Raw genomic sequence first — 16,252 nt, 5'->3', positions numbered from 1 at the left:
TCAGTTTCTGGAATATCAATAATTCTTACGTTATTCCGTCTTGCACGCCCCTCCTGGTCATCAATCTTGTCAGCGAGTATCCTGTTCTCTTTTTCGAGTTGTGCGACCGTTACCTGTAGCTCTGAAGTATCCAAAACTAGAGATTTTGCAACTATTTCAACCTCTTTCACCCTATCCGCCATTTTGTGGAGGTCCGCCCGTAGCAAGGAGACATCGGTGGAGATTGTTCCCACCGTAGTCTGGACGCTTGCGAGAGCTTTCATGATGTATTAGAGTGTGATTTTTTTGGGTCCTTCTCCATCCGGCACCTTATGTTGTGATGGGCGTCCTTCCGGCGCTGGAGGAGAGCTTTTGTCATACGCAAATTTATCGAGCTTGAGCTGTGCAGCCTGGTTTCTCGGACCCCTGCCTGCCATGGCTTAGTAGATTGAGGAGATATCTGGGGTTGGAGTCTTTCTGGGATATTACTCCCGTGGGGACGGGTTCCGAGGTGGTCAGTGGGCCGGGGGGCTGAAGGAGCACACAACGCCCCGTAAGTCCAACCGTCGGCGCAGCACAGAAATGAAGGATCGGTTTTGTTTCTCTCCCTCTGATCAGGCGCGGGAGCTATTATGTCTCTGTGCGGTGACTCAGCACAGTATGTAGCAGTCTGACAGCAGGATATGCCTCTCGCCAGCACCTCTATGAAGCTCACTATTAGGTCCCTGCACAACGTCCGTTCTTAAGCAGGCAGTGTCCAATGCCCCATCACTCTCCAGAACCTCGGCGCCAGGGGGGGAGGGTGCAGCTGCACGAGGCTATGTCGCAGTTCGAAGCGGCAAACAAATTTCGGCCACCGTATCACCAATGATCGTATGTCCAAAGCTGTGGGGAGTTGAGGTAACACAGGTGCGTTGGGGGCAGCGTCACCACAGTTCGTAGCACTTACTGGTGTTTGTCAGCTGTGTGCGTGGCGGCCGCGGCCCGGTCCCCAAGTCAGCCGCTCGTACCCGGCGGGAATGCTGGCCATGGGTCCCCAGGAAACAGTGTCATCACAGGCTGCGGGGCTCGCGTGAGGGAAGTCCCTCCCGTCACTGCTGCTTGGGTTCGGACGTCCGCTTCAGCCGATGGAGCACTTATGGTAAAGGATAAGTAAACAGATCGGTGTAAAGGGCTGGATCGACCCCGGAGCTCAACGACTAAGCGGCCATCTTAGTCGGCCGTCAGCCACGCCCCCTCATTAATTCTGTTTTTAAACGTATTTATTATAACCAAAAAAACAAAAAAAATGAAAATGTCGCTATATTTTAACTATTTTTTATAATGAACTTTTATGGTTTTTGTAATTTCAAAAACCGAATAGAAGAATTGAATGAATGAATGAATGAGTCGAGTAGGTCCCAGAGTTCAATGGTGTGTTTGCGGGCGGAGCAGGTGTTAAGAAGAATGCATCTGAGGTAGTTGGCTTCCTTCCTGGTCGGTGGGTTGGTGGGTCGGATGCTGGTGAAGCTGCAGTTCCTGGCAAGAGAAGGGTCCTTGGGTGCGTTTCGGGGGGCCAGGCAGCAGGTGCGTGATCGTCCAGCATGGAGGGTGCTGGGGTCGTAGCGGAGACAGGCGTTGTGGCGTTCACGGGCCCAGGGGTTCTGGCGCTGGACGCTGTCCAGGCGCAGACGGGCTTGCCTTAGGTGCGCCTTTAGCGCGTCCGCCATTAGAAGGGGAGGTGCAAGGGAGGAGCAGCTGGGAGGAGGGAGCGGTCGAAATGGCGAGCGGGGGGCGGGCCGCAGGGGACGGCGGGGGAACAGAAGGCAAAAGGCGCACAGAATACAAAGTGAAAGCCAACCGCTGCACACCAATGTGAGAAGTTGGGTTGGTATATGCTGACCACTAATTAAAATGGGCATCTTGTACCAGTTCAAACAACCCTTATTGATGGCTGGGTTAAAGACAACCTTTATTGAAAGCTATCCTAGTGGAAGCTATGGAGAGCAGCCTTCAGGCTAAGTCTCGAAGGAATGTAAAGCAGCTTGGTTTACCAGATTATAACCTCCTGGATGACCAAATGAAAGGAGAACCACACAAGGAATATATCAAATGTATGTATTTATTACTAAACACACTCTACTAACCTCTTTATGAGATTAGAGAACAAAGCACACAATATTAAATTAGTAAAACGACAGTAAGTAGCACAATACACAGTGGGCTCCAGGGGGAGACCGAACCATATACTAAGAAAGTGGTATAACAACCAGAACTTAACTAGACACAGTGCCTAGAGCACGTAGAATTGCTGGGACCCCGAGGAACCACCCAAGGTAGTGACACAGGGGACCCACAGAGGACAGGTGCAGTGTGAGAACACAGACGCGAGCTCCATACAACTCTATGGGCAAGTTACAGTTGGAATTTTAGAGATTAAGGTCACTTAGAAGAAGACTTTAAGCAAACCCTTTCAAACTTGGAAAGGTTTTAAGGCCAGCACCCTTGTGAGTACCGGAGTACCCGTGTTACTTCACCCAGGGAAGTCGGGTGCATAGTTGTAAAGTTGTGTCGGGAATCTTCGTCGTTTTTAATGGCGTGATGCTGAAAAGTGCTGCTGCAGTGAAGATGAAAAGTGTCCGGTGTGATCCAAGCCTGGATCGGAGATGAGAAGAAACTGAAAGCAGAGGGGACAGAGTCTTGGTCACTTCAGGGTGACCAGGTGCTCGGTAGACGGATGCCCACCGATGTCGGGTGTTTCAGGTGAGAAGAGGTGAAGCTTGACTCTGCAGCCACGGGGACCAGGAGACGTCGACGATGACCAAAGTCCAGAGGTGAGCTGTCCCACGAAGGATGTCGAGTGCTGGGGCGTCAGTGTCCGGATTGAACACCAACAAGCCTTTGCAACTGCAACCCACGCAGTCAGAGGAAATCAGCTTTAGTGAGGACCAGCAAGGTCCTGGGGACTCTCCAAGCTATGGAGAGTCAGGGCACGTCTGGAGCAACCAGGAAAGCCCACGGAAAGTCAAAGTTACCTTCAAAGGGACCCACAGGTCGACCAACCAGGGATCGCGAAGGGACTTTGAGCTGAATCACAAAATACCAGCCCACAGAACACTTGTGGAGTGTAGGCCGGACATCTACGATGCAATTACTGCTCGGGGTTAGGACTACAAGTAGCCCAAAGCACAGCCTCAGGGGTCGCCATAAAGTATATGCTGCTGCAAAAGAACGCAGTGTCCAGGGGTTCGGGTTACATGGTCCCCATGAGGGCTACTGCCCTCAGAATTGCAGCGAGCGCAGATCAACCTCAGGGACCTTCGGGAACCCACCTTCTGTGTTGCAGAAATCTTCAGAGTCCTCAGGAGCTTCGTAGATGCAAACCGGTCACCTGCGTTTTGGTGCCTGTCTTGCAGGGGAGTAACTCCTTTACTCCAAGGGAGATTTTTCAGTCGTCCAGCATCGTGCAGATCGTCGAAGTACTTGGTTTCTGTAGCAGAGTTTAGTCCAGGTAAAATCTAAAATCCTGTAGTCAGGGGTTCCTACTTTATACCCAAGGAAGGGGTGGGACAAACTCTGGGGAACCACCTATGGGAGGGTCAGGACAGAGGGGTAGCTACACCCATGTCCTTTGTCCAGTTTCGTGCCAGAGCAGGAGCAAATGGCTCCTGCAACCGGTTTGAGCTGGACTATGCACAGGGACACCAAATGTGCCCCCAGTGCAGACATCAAAGCACTCTCAGAGTGCACCCAGCCAGCCCCAATACACCAAAGCCTGTCTAGGAGGTGGTCACACCTCCCTGTGAAAGGAAACCTATTGTAAAGCCTTCCATTGCTGGAGTTTCATCCAGCAGCAGGAGGGCAGACTCGTTCTGTGGCTGGCAGCATCCATCTTGTGTCTGGCGGGGAGGTATGATTCCAAGGTGTTTGACACCAAACGCAACATGTTTCCATGCAGCCGTTTTAAAGTTAGCATTGACCGTGAGGTTATAATGCACTTAAGAGTATATGGTTGGCTGCATCACAAACAACCCCGGAATATAGGTTCCGAAGACTGCCGAGGGGCTCTGCTCATGCAGGAGAACCCACTCACATAAAACCCAGCACCCTGCCTTCAGGATTGATAAGGCCTGCTATAGGGGTGACTGATATGCAGCGATATAGGATAGACATAGTGAACCTATATCTAAGTAAGGGGTGCATGCACCACCTTTCACAGGCTGCTGTAGCAGACCTGTAGTGTCATTTTGAATGGTCTCCCAGGGGTGGCATAATATATGCTGCAGCCCCTGAGAGGCCCCTGGGTACCTATGCTCTGGGTACATAGAATACCATATACTAGGGACTTATACGGATACCCCAGAATCCAATCTGGAGTGTACCTAAAGTACTTGCAATCAATTTAGAGGGGAAAGCAGCTAGGCTGGGGTCCTGGATAGCAGGATCCCAGACAGTCTAAATCGAAAACAGTGAATTATCAGCAAAAAGTGGAGGCAACTATAAGAAGCAGATCCTACTCTCCTACAGTCTGCTGTTAGCACTATCTGTGGAACGGGGTCGATGAAAGGCCACCCTTTTGAAAGGTGTTGTGTATTCCATCACTGCAGAGAGCGATGGGTGTGGCCGTCCACCAATACTAGATCTGATAAGAGATCCTGAGCCTGGTTCCACTGATGTGCTATGCACTCCTGAAGGGGATGCATGTGGAGTCTTGCCTAAGGGACTATTAGAATGCACAACACCATCATCCCTAGTACCTGCATAAACACTCGAGCTGGTAATGAGTGTTGAGGCTGAAACTGGCAGAGTAAAGTTAGCATGTTGCGGACTTTGGCCAGATTGGGGTAGGCCAAAGCCTTTTGTGCATCTATTGTGGCTCCCAGATGCGCCTGTGTGATAGATGGTTGAGGATGGGATTTGGACAGGTTTACTGTGAATCCAAGATCGTGGAGCAACAACACTGTTTTGTGATTGTGACGTAGACAGCTCTTTTGCGAGTTGGCTTTTATGAGCAAACAGGTGTTGGCATAGCTCTGGAAAACTGGGACTTAAAGTATGCTTTCCCACAATTGGATCACAATTACCAAACTATCCTTCACCTCTCCATCCAGTGCCTCACACACATACTCCACACCACTCTTCTGAGACTGGCCAGACAGTAGCGGACTGTCTCTGTCACACAACCCACACTCTTCTGGGCGGTCTTTACACTCACCCACCAGGACCTCAACCATGGGGGAATCCCTCCCACCACTAGGACCATGAACTCCTACGCCAGCTACCCTATTCCCTTCAGGGACGCTGCGCACTACTGGAGCTACCTCATGCCCTTGAACCTCCTGGTGTAAGTTAACCCCCTCCAAGTCAGGTGCCATATCTCTAGGTGCGCGCACTATGCGGTCAGCCCTAGATACCTGAATGTTGCTGCCACCAGCTGAGCTGGACTCCACCTCCAACTCAGCAAAGCTTAATCTGTGAGCTACACAAATCTCTGGATGTTGGGCTGAAGCCCTCCTGGCTTCAAGCTCCAAATCAAGTTCTCTCATCCTCAAGTAGTGAGCTCTTTGGCGTTTTTGCGCTTCCATTGCCAATTTTTGCTTTTCCAATTCTATTTGTCCAGCTAACTTTGCCATCTCCATTGCATGTGCCCTGTCTGCTGCCCTGTCTGCCAGCTCCTCTGGCGACAGACATCTGGTTGCTGCTTTTTCCATCCTCACTAAACCAGGCATGACTTTTTCAAAAACACATGGAGATCTCCCAGCGAAATTATAAAAATGTAAATCTGTGGCTGCGTTATAGGTCTGCTCTCACTATGTGGTGATCAGCAATTCACTGTATGTAAACTACAAATGCAAATTCGCACCGCTGCATCCAATGTTAGAATTGGGGGTCTCTGGTTGGCGCAAGTATTCACTTGTGAAAAGCAGGGACCCTCTCAAGTCAGGGCGAAGGATGACCCCTTAGAATTACCCTTGCTCACCCTCTAGGTGCGTGGCGTGAGCAGCCAAGGCTATTCTCCAGGCGTTGCTGAGTTAAGCATTTGTAATAACACACACAGTAAACATACCAATCCCCCCACAAATGGACACCAGGCTGTATTTATACAAAAATACGTTCTCTATATGTAAACATATATATATGCAGGTAAGACTTATCACAAGACCATCAATAACGCTTTTCTTTAGCCACCAGGTTGTAAATAGGCAAGCGTTTCTTCTCAGTTACAGTTCAAAAATGCTCTTCTTAGTCTCTTTGACTCCTAAAAACTGTTCTTAGCTCCTTGGTACCTTATTGGGGCTTGCTAGCCGCTTCATAGCGCTACTGTGCGCTTCTCCCGGTGATATCGGGCGACACCCTACCGGGTCTCACGCATCTAGCGTGAGCACGGGTACGACGCGTACTGCTCCTAACTGATGAAAACAAGGGTGCGAGCTGTACCCAGCTGGTGCGACACGTACGGCGGAGAGAGGAGGATCTCACAGCGCACTGGCGAACTCCACAGCGCGCACAGCTCCCAGTCCTCGGTGTGCTCCGGCAATACGGGGCGTATTTGCCAAAGCGCAGGGAAGGCGAAAGGTACAGTTCTCTTTGGGGGTACGAGGCGCACAGGTGATTCTGACTCGATCACGGGGAAATAAGAACGTTGCGGGCCCCGAGCCCGTTGGTGCTGCCACGTACCTTAGGATATCAGTTCTTTTCTCAGGCCGAGTCGTGCCTGGGCAGTGCGACTCGGTTCTCAATGCTATTTCCCACGAAGGCAGATGCGAGGCACACAGCGGCTCCCAGTCAGAGCGAGGCTGGCGCCTGAGGCGTCCGGGCTTCAGTGGGACTGTCCTCTGGGTCTTTGGGGTCCGGCGGAGACTTCAGGCGGGAGCGTGGGGGCACACCAGCGAGCCTCCGATGGCGAGATGATTCGGCGATTTCCCTCCGCGGGGGGAGGGCGGCTCTGGGGAGCGGGGCTCTCCCTCGGCGGGGACGGGGAAACTCAGTTGATCGCGGCCTCGAGGAGGGGCTGGGGGCACCAAGGTCACGGCAGCAAGCCTCCAAATGGCGAGGTGACACGGCGATTTCCCTCAGCGGGGGGGAGTGGCTCGGCGGAGCGGGGCTCTCCCTCGGTGGGGACGGGGAAACACAGTTGGTCACGGCCTCGTGGAGGGGCTGGGGGGCACCAGGGTCACGGCTCCGGCGGGAGCAGAAATCCTAACGATTACCGGCAGACGAGCAGAGGGCAGGTTGAGCCAGGTGATCCTGTGGCTCAGGTCAGGGGGCAAGCTCAGTCAAGCCCTTGGAGAAAGTTTCTAGCACAAATCAGCAAAGTCTTTTCAGCAAGTCTTTTCCTCTCCTTCCTCAGCAAGGCAAGCAGCAGGCCAGTCCTTCCAGCGTCGTCTTCTCCTTCTAGTTGGGCAGAGGTTCTTTGTGGGAAACAGGATTCTGGTTTACAAGGAGCAGGGCTCCTACTTTTATACAGCATTTTCTTTGTTCTTGCAGGCCAGGGGGGCCTCTGCATAACTTCTTTCAGTCTCTGAGCACTTTGTTGGGTGTACTTTGGTCTCTTCTTTCAGGGTGAGGGGCAGGCACATCAGACGCTCCACAGGAGGTGGAGCCAGCATTGTGTGGACAGGGGCAGCCCGGAGTACCTTGTTGACAGTGCTTCGCCTCTCCTGGACCAGGTGTCGGGCTGAGTCATCAGTCGCTCCCCAGGGAGCGGAGCCAGCATTGTGGTGGCAGAGCACAGCCCTATTCAGAGTCCAGGGGCACTCCCAACTCCCACCTCCCACCAAGGTGTAATCCTGGCATTCACCACCTGTCATCCCCCAGCCCTGTCACTCACATAACCCAGACAGTCAGATACACATCCTAGCAGAGGCGGGCTGAAATGGTTAGGCAAGCAAATGCTAGCTTTCTATAAGTAGCATTTGCAAACACAGGATATTAAAATAAACTTTACTAAAAGAAGTATTTTATTATTCTGAGTTCAGGCATACTAAACTTTATTTTCCACCATGTTCCCTGAGCCTGCTGGGATTATAGAGTGTAATAATTCCAGCAGCCCATCTTGGCCTAAGAGAACAGGTAGCCTTACAATAGTGAAAAACGAATTTGGCTGTAATTCACTATTAGGACATGCCACACACATCAGAGCATGTCCTACCTTACACTTACAATGCACCCTGCCCTTGGGCCTACCATAGGGGTGACTAATATGAAGTTAAGGGAAGGTTTAGGGGCTGGCAAGTGGGTGCACTTGCCCAGCCATCATGACAGTATCAGACGGCACACAGGTTCTGCAATGGCAGACCCTAGACACATTTTAACAGGCTGCTTCTGTGGGTGGCGCAACCAGCGCTGCAGGCCCACTAGCAGTATTGGCATTTACAAGCCCTGGCACTCCTGGTGCACTTTACTGGGGACTGCCAGTAAATCCAATGAGCCAATCTTGGAAATCAATCACATATACATTTTGCACAGGGAGAGCATATGCACTTCAGCACTGGTCAGCAGTGGTAAAGTGCTCAGAGTCATTAAACCAACAAAAACAGATCAGAGAGAATATTGGAGGAAGGGAAAAAGTTCAGGGATGACCCTGCCAAGAGGGCCAAGTCTAACAATTATTTTTTTATTTTTTTCAGTGAGCATATCACACACCTTGCCCACTGTAGATTTGTTAACATTTGACTGGTTTAACACGTTAATACCTATTTGTATCTTTTACAGTGAACACACTATCCACCTCGTTCACTATCTTGACTGGTTTTAAAACTCGAGGTCTCTTATTGATTTATTTTAACCCTCTCCTCTAACGTGTAGCCCTGTTTTTTATTCTGGCTGAGGTCTGGCGAGTTGAGGTATAACACCCGACTGTTGTTGGTATGCTTATACATTTATTACCAATACACTAATACTAAAGATTGATTGATTTACTCTGACCAAGGAAAAAGCTGGGTGACAGTGAGCACATTTGACATTGACACTGCTTGCTAGAAGATGCACATGTATGCAAACCTAAATACAATGTCATGCAAGTAATGCCTTTCAGTTTGTCTCTTGAATGTTTCTTTTATTTTATAGGGGATGACAACGGTGAACTCAGCCACATTTTACCTGCAGAGTGATTCCACATTAGGTCCTGGCGAATTCCATACACTTCTTAGTAGGGTTCAACAATTGGCATAAACTGGAGGAGCTTCGCGCGGTTCCAAGATGGACGCGTGAGCAAAGGGCTCCCGAGACCCGCTTCGCCTCCAGCATTTATCCTGCCACAAATCCTGATTTGGACGACGGGTACTTATTGCTGATGCCCTGCTGATCCTGAGAACTCTTTTCGAAACTCAATTCGGACGCCGAGAACCGGACTTACTGTACCCTGAAGTTTGCAACCTACATCGTAGCCCATCCCCGTACTGGAGTCCCCGAGGTACCCAGGTGGCAACTGAACAACAACGGCTGGTGTGCTACGCCCACAGCCCCTGGGGTACTTTCGGTTTCGCTTTTGGTCATTGTTGACGGCGTTCTAAGACCGCTCCACACGACTACCCTGTCCTTGCTGCGGGTCCTACGTCTACTTTGGATCTTAGCCCTCTCGCCCTTGTGGGCCACCGTGAGCGGGACCATTTTGACCAGATCCCACTGGTTCCGTCGGAGTTCCTTGCTTAACATGGCGGGCAAAGCGGATGCCGAGAAACAGATCACCAAGGGCACGCATCGTGGTGGAGTTCTTCAGACCCAGACCACAGAGCGTTACACTCGCCCAAAAGGGTCTCCAGGCAGAGCGAGCAAGGCTCTTGAAGGGACCGGAGATGGTCCTCCTATAACGGAGGAGCCGACATTGAAAGACATCTTGGGCGCCATCGCCAGTGTTTGAACGACTATGGGTCAACACTATGAAACCCTTGCTGCAAAGATCGACACGGTGGCGATCGAGGTCAATCTTATTAGGGCGGACCTGGGCAAAACGAATGAGCGGGTCAAGTCCCTGGATATCAAAACTGCGAGCCTGACTACTGATGTGTCGGACCTCCAGGCTGAGGTTCGCACTCTTCGAACCTCCAACGACTTGTTTGCCCGCCGGCTGGAGGATTTCGAGGGCCGGGCCAGGCGCAATAACGTTCGCATCGTGGGGGTTCCGGAAACCTCTGCGGATGTGTCTACGGACCTTCTGGTGGAGGATTTGGTCCTGAAACATCTCATGCCTAAGGGCCGTAGCAACTTTTTTACGGTGGAGCGCGCTCATAGAGTCCCCGGTGGGAAGCCCAAGCTGGGGGCCGCACCAAGGCCTATCATCGCCAGAATTTTTAACTTTCGGGACCGGGACGCTATCCTGCAAGCCTCACGTACTACAGGTCCCACTAAGTTTGACAATGCCTCAATTAGTTTCTATCCGGACTTCACGCAGGTGGTGCAGAAACAACGTCTGGGCTTCGTCGGAGTGAAGAGACGGCTCAGGGATATGGGACTGCAGTATGCCATGCTTTTTCCGGCCCGCCTGAGGATCGAATATGAGGAGCGAGCGTTCTTCTTTGATCGGCCCGAAGTGGCCAGTGACTGGTTGGACACATTGCCATCAAACCGCACCAGCAGCGAGAGTTCGAGAGGTGCTGAGGGGTGCCTGGCTGAACAGGAGTAGTGAGTCTGCATCGGCGAGCCGATTTCTTTGGACTTATAGCAGTGGCTGTGTAATCGATTTGCTTTACAGTATGGATACCCGGGGATGGGGGGAATTGGGCCTCTTCTTCCTCCTCTGGGGACTTTCTCTCTCTTCTTGTAGGTTAGTTTATGGGGCGACAGGCACACTGCAAGTTGGGGTGGCTGTTTGGTCTACCGCAGGGGTGCAGGGTGGGGGTGTGTGTTTTTTCGGGGTTCCTTGGGGGTCGTGGGGGGGACTTTTCTTTTTGTTTTACTCGAGGCTGCGCTATGTTCTGGCTATTATCCTGTGTGCTTGTTCCGGGCGAGGGGGGCGGAGTGCTCTATGCCGGGATGGGGGGTGGGGAGCTTAGGGTGCTGAGTTGGAACGTTAACGGTCTTGGTGATAGAATAAAGTGGGGGATAGTTTTGCAATACTTGAAACGATGTTCCCCAGATGTGATTTTACTCCAGGAGACGCATCTGGTTGGTAATACATGCCACGCGCTGAACAGACGGGGCTACCGCTTAGTGGCTCACTCTGGCTTTACCTCTGGATCGAGGGGAGTGGGGGTTCTGGTCAGAGCTTCCCTCCCCCTAGAGATAGATGACGTAGTGTTGGATGACAGGGGCCGCTATGCGGCGATCACGTGTCGGTGGGAGGGAAAGACGATCTCCTTTTTGTCTGTGTATGTTCCCCCTGGCCTGCAAACCACCACATTTGCGGATCTGGGTGATGTGATCCTGGGATTTCCTGACGGCATACTGATAGTGGGTGGCGACTTTAATTCTGTAGTTAGTGGCGATGAAGACCGTAGCCCCCCCAGAACTCTGCCCACGGCACAGCTTTGGCTCAGGAGTCTCCTGGACACGTTTGGTCTAGTAGATTGTTGGAGGCAACTGCACCCTGGACAGCTCCAGTATACTTTCTACTCTGGAGCCCATGGGAGTCTCTCGAGATTGGATTATATTCTTGTATCAGCGGTGCAGATGGTCTCTGTAAGAGAAATCAGGCATTTGGCCAGGGGGATCTCTGACCACTCTCCGCTTTGGCTTACAGTCGACATACAGTTGGGTGCCGAGGGCCGGATCGCTCCGATCAATCCCTGGCACCTTCGTAATCCTAGGATTAGGTCGGAGGTAGTGAAGTGTATGGACCACTATTTCGCTGAGAATGAGGGGTCGGTATCCTCCCCTGTTACATTGTGGGAGGCATATAAACCAGTGATTCGCGGCCAGACCCTGTCCCTCATTGCCAGCCAGAGGAAGCGTAAGAATGCGGCGGTGGTGGATCTAGAGAATGAAATCACTGAGCTGGAGAGGCAGATGGAGTCCGGAGTTACCCCTGAGGTGCTGCACTCTTTGGCCCTGAAACAGTCTGAATACAAGGCACTGGTCACTGATGCGGCCAAGGCGATGCACCATGAGCAACAGGGGCGTTTGTATGATGTTGGGGATAAGGCGGGAAAGTTGATTGCCTGGTTGGACAAAAGGGATAGATTGAATCGGGTGGTGCCCGTTGTTGAGAGAATGGATGGTACACGGGTCGTGGACCCGATCGATATAGTCCAGGTCTTTGCCCAGCATTTTCAGGCGGTTTATGCGCCGGTCTCTGATAGGCCGGAAGAGGACTCGCATTTATTACTTTGTAATATCGCTTTGCCTAGCCTGTCAGACTCGGACAAGGAGCCTATGGAGGCGGAATTTTCCACCGATGAAGTAGCGCTCGCTATCCGTTCACTTCGCTCCGGGAAGGCCTCAGGCCCGAATGGCATACCAGTGGAATTGTACAAACTATACCCCGACAAAATGGCGCTGTATCTTCGTCGGATGTTCCTGTCATCGCGAGATCTGGGATCTCTTCCTCGTGATCAGACATTGGCATCCATTGTGGTCATTCATAAAGATGGCAAGCCCCGTGATCATTGCTCATCGTACCGGCCGATTTCGCTTTTGAATGTTGAACCTAAAATTCGCGCGAAACTTTTGGCAAATCGGCTGATTCCGGTGATTGCTGACTTGATCCATCCGGACCAGTCTGGATTTATCCCCCATTGTAATACCGCGCTCAATCTTCGTCGCCTTCATGGCGTCTTGGCGAGGGCGGGGTCTCTTAAGGAACCGGCCATCTTGGTTTCACTTGATGCCTCGATGGCCTTCGATACGGTGGAGTGGCCATATTTATGGGCAGCCCTTGCTAAGTTTGGTTTCGGCCCTAAATTCATTGGGTGGATCAAGCTTTTATATGAGCAGCCGCTGGCGCAGGTGGTGGTTAATGGCAGGGCTTCGCAACCCTTCACTCTCGGACGTGGTACGAGACAGGGATGCCCCTTGTCGCCGCTCCTCTTTGCGCTTGCCCTTGAGCCCCTGGCCGCGTGGCTCCGTTGGGAACCTTCACTTAAGGGCATTTGATGGTCGCCTGACTTCGAGGACCGGATATCGCTCTATGCCGATGATATCTTGCTATATCTTACCTCTCCCCGTAAGTCCTTGGGTGTCCTGTTTGATGTGTTAAGTTCCTTTGGGAGGAACTCCGGTTTGGTCATTAACTGGGCCAAGTCATGTATCTATCCACTCTCTGACGATGTGCCCCCTCTTCCCCGCATTTGTCCGATACCGGTTTCTAGGGTCGGCTTCAAATACTTGGGGATCTACATTTCGCGGGATCCCAAAGTCCGCTATGAGCGGAATTTGTTGCCTCCGCTCTCCCGGCTTCGGTCGGACGTCGCGGCGTGGCGTGGCTTGCCACTCTCCCCTTTGGGAAGAGCGGCCCTCTTCAAAATGATGTCTCTCCCCCGCTTCCTATATGCCATTCAGAATACACTTGATTTGGTACCAGCTAGCTATTTTCGTGAGATCGAGGGCTTGCAGAGGAAGTTGATGTGGGGCGGGCGACCGCGTATCGCATTGGCAAAATTTACTTTGCCCTGGTATGACGGGGGTATCGCTTTACCTGACATCAAGCGCTACTACTGGGCGTCCCAGTTGAGTGCTGTGAACCACGCTATGTACGGCCCCGTCCCGAATCCCGCATTCGAGATGGATAGATGGCAACTGCCCGGAGGCGACTACAATAGATCGCTCTATTCTAGAGCCGACCGGAAGCACCTAACAGGCCCTACTGCGGTTGCGGTGCGAATCTGGGGAAGTGCGACCGCAGCCACAGGATGGACGGATATACTGACTAAATCGACCCCTTTGTACGCCGCAGAGGCGCTGGGTGGCCTGTGGACGTCGAAGGGCTTCGACAGATGGGACCTCATCGGCATTAGCAAAGTGGGCGACTTTTGGGTTAAGGGCAGAGTTAAGACCTTTGAGGAACTCCAGCGTGAGTATAAATTGAGTGACAGGGAACATTACTGTTACCTCCAAGTCAGTCACGCGCTTAACTCGGTTTTCCCGATTGGTACTACGATCCCAGAGTCCTCTCCACTTGAGGATAGAGTGCTTGATGGGTACGTCCCCGACAGCACCATCTCTCTTATTTACAAGAAACTGATTAACGATCGCTCGAACCTTCTTATACAGATGCGGAATGCTTGGACCAGTGACGGGCTTGAATTGGACGATGAAGACTGGCAGGCGGCGATATCCTCCCCTAAAGAGGTCGCGATTCCGGCACGTCTCAGGCTGGTGCAACTTAAGATATTACACCGGGTATATGTCACGGGTCCACGACTGATGGGTATGGGTTACTCTGTGGATGGGTTGTGTAGACGCGGTTGTGGTATGCAGGCTACATTTCTACATATCCTCTGGGAATGTCCGGAAGTGGCGGTATTCTGGCACCGAGTACATGTGGTTATGGGTGAGGTGACGGGTGTTGTGTTATTGCCTGAGGCCAGACGCTGTTTATTGAATGTTTGGGAGCCGAATGACTGCACTGTTGCTCAAACTCAATGGGTTACATTAGGTAATATGGTTGCTAAGCGAGATATAGCCCAACTGTGGGGTTCTCAGAGGCCGCCATCACTCCTAGCATGGAAAGAAAACATGGACTGGTCCATGTTTAGGGAAAAACTGTGTATGTCTCCCGTGGCAGACCTAGGAAATGGGGTAGGGTCTGGGGTCAATGGAATTCGTACCGTGGAGAGCTGTGTACCCCCCCATCCACCGACGTTCCCAATACGCTTCACCTCCCTTGACTGTGCATTTCCGATTCTTAGCATTTGCTGACTGTGTTATATAGTTTTGCCCCTGGGCCCCCCTTCCCCTCTCCAGTATTTCTTCCCCTTCAGATTGTTACATATTCTCCACCCGTCTCCCACTGCCATAAGGGACAGCCAATGTACTGTACAATAATGCCTCGACTTTCTGTGTGTTTTGCTTGTTGGTTATTTATAAAATATAAAACGTGAAACCTTTCACTGATCCTATTCATACCACATGCTTTTACAGTATCATGATATCTCGCTGCCGGACCCCTGGGTTGTCGGCTGAAGAGCTGTGTATTCTTGTGTTGATGCGGATTTGTGTAACTGACCAGCCTCCGTGGTTGTGGGTCTGTAACTGTATTTTCCTTTACAAAATAATGGTTTTAAAAAAAAAAACAAAAAAACAATTGGCATAAACATGTTGACCCCAATATCACGAACGGGTTGACGTTACATCCCCCGTTTTTTTTACTACACCCCTTAGCGGCATACAATAAAGTTGTGATCCAATCCACCTAGTGTATTTTTTAGCATTTTCATCTTTCCTCACTACACACTCTGCTAACACTCAGCCACACCAAATGGTGTTAACCTGGCAAACCAAAAACAAAGGTGTTCCTCTCCATTTTGTGAGGAGTAGTAGCCCACACCACTGAGCTTTAGTAAGTGGTATTAGGAGGAACCCAATGACGAAGCATGCCACTTAAGGGTGGATGGGGGTTTAGCCCTAAAAACACAAGGTGTTCTAATCAAGAGACCTGATTGAAGAAGTGTTCTAGGTGTAGGGGGTTCTCTTGGTAGACCCCATGCATTTTTTTGGTGTACTCAGAAATTGTTGGGAGTGATGCATCATGGATCTTTAAATAGTCCGCTGTGGATTACTATGTGATAGTATTGTCTATTATTGTGTCACTGTCATCCAGGTTCAGGAAGCTCACTTGAACACCTGTATGATGGCTTGAAAGAATACAATTAAAGTTATGGTAGATGCCGGTTTATTTTGGTGATGTAAGGTTCATCACAATGGAAGTGGTGGATTCACATGCAGTCCGCTTGCTTGTCCCTGGCACCTATGTTTAGGTGCTGCAAAAGGCACTCTTGCCTGCTCCCCCCTACACAGCTATTGCCCTCAATAACAGTAACTCTCCCCAACTATAAGGTCACCAATCACAACCCTCAGCTTTGCAAGACAGCAGCTCCCAGTAGAATATGTCCACTATGGTGGCTTCCCTCAAACTATCTGCACTGTGTGCAGACTTCTAGTATGGCCAAGATCACTGTTTGACAGCTCAGTACTCTAGCACTCTTTGTAGTAGCCAACTGGTACTACAGGCACAATAGCTATCTCTCCTCCTTCTGTGCCTGCAGTTAGCCCTGCAGGGCAGGCAACTGGCTAGCAGATTTATGTGGCTTCTGCACTGAAATCTCATGATGGCCACTAATATTTAAATATATTAGCAGATGAAAATTCACATTTTCATACCGAAACAGTATTTTCTTTATTTTTGTTCTCATTCTTA

The 16,252-nt window shown here is 51.0% G+C and overlaps 1 protein-coding gene across 6 annotated transcripts in view; it reads right to left on the bottom strand.

Annotated features, from left to right (window-relative positions):
• The window catches only part of OSGEP (O-sialoglycoprotein endopeptidase), a 1,118,717-nt gene that overhangs the window by 134,485 nt on the left and 967,980 nt on the right, over window positions 1-16,252 (bottom strand). The window lies entirely within an intron of this gene.

Source organism: Lissotriton vulgaris, chromosome 6 (assembly GCF_964263255.1).
Source record: "Lissotriton vulgaris chromosome 6, aLisVul1.2, whole genome shotgun sequence".
In the NCBI taxonomy this organism is placed as follows: Eukaryota; Metazoa; Chordata; class Amphibia; order Caudata; family Salamandridae; genus Lissotriton; species Lissotriton vulgaris.
Note: the sequence above shows the minus strand (reverse complement) of the source record. Positions and strands in the feature narration are given on the sequence as shown.